We start from the raw sequence: 1,076 nt of genomic DNA on the forward strand, positions 1-1,076 counted from the left end.
AAATAAATTAATTAATTAAAAAAAAAAAAAAAAAGATCCCAGTCTCAAGTCTTCAAAGTAGGGGACATAGAACAATGTTTTTGTGTGTTATGTCGTGCCAATTGAGCCTGATGTCCCCAGAAACCATGATCCTAAGCCTTCAGGTTCTTGGGTATAATCTTAGAAACCCAAAGTCAAAGGTATAACTGACTAACATTGAGGTTGGATGTAGTTGTTGTTATATGCCATCAAGTCGGACCCGACTCATAGCAACCACTCCTTGGGTTTCTGAGGCAGTATTACTACAGAAGTAGATTGCCCCATCTTCCTTGCGAGGAGTGGCTGGTGGGTTTGAACCTCCAACCTTCTGGTTAGCAGTCAAGTGCCTTAAGCAATACGCTATCAGAGCTCCTTTGGAAGTAGTGGGGAACGGAAACTATATATAATATTTTGAAAGCCAAGGTAGTTGATAAACAATGTAATTGAGTTAAATCCTTATCTATAATAGAGAAGCAGCTAGACTAATTGAGTTTCAAACATAGCTTGGGTTAAAAGGAGCAACTATCAGAAGAACAATACCAACATACAAACACTCACACACACAGCTAATGTTTTTAAGAATCTGTTTCTCAAGAGGAACTAGATGGAAGACATTTTGAAGATATAGACTTTTAAGAAATATGCAGTTATCTTATTTGTATTGTTTTGTCATAATTAGTACAAATACAAATTATTTACATTAAACTTAACATATTATGCAAATAAACAAATTTTGTAAACACATATTTTGTAAGCCATAGATAAATAGCATAGGAAGCAGGGAAGAATCATGTTTCATTTCATGAGGTCAGAGTGTGTGCTCCAAACATATCACCTTAGATAAGTATTTTAATGGAATATCAATGAATGCATAAAATAGAACAAATCATAAGACTACAGCTTAAGGAAATATCACCAGTTGGACACATCCTGTAGCTTCCATCCGGGTGAAAGATTAAACCATTGGCAGAACCTCAAAGACACATTTCATATAATCACTACCTGTTTTCTCGTTCTCAAAGGTAAGTGTTATCCTAATTTTTTAGACCATATGTTAG

This window comes from Orycteropus afer, unplaced genomic scaffold (assembly GCF_000298275.1).
Source record: "Orycteropus afer afer isolate SDZICR_OR568_19922 unplaced genomic scaffold, OryAfe1.0 scaffold00014, whole genome shotgun sequence".
Taxonomy (NCBI): domain Eukaryota; kingdom Metazoa; phylum Chordata; class Mammalia; order Tubulidentata; family Orycteropodidae; genus Orycteropus; species Orycteropus afer.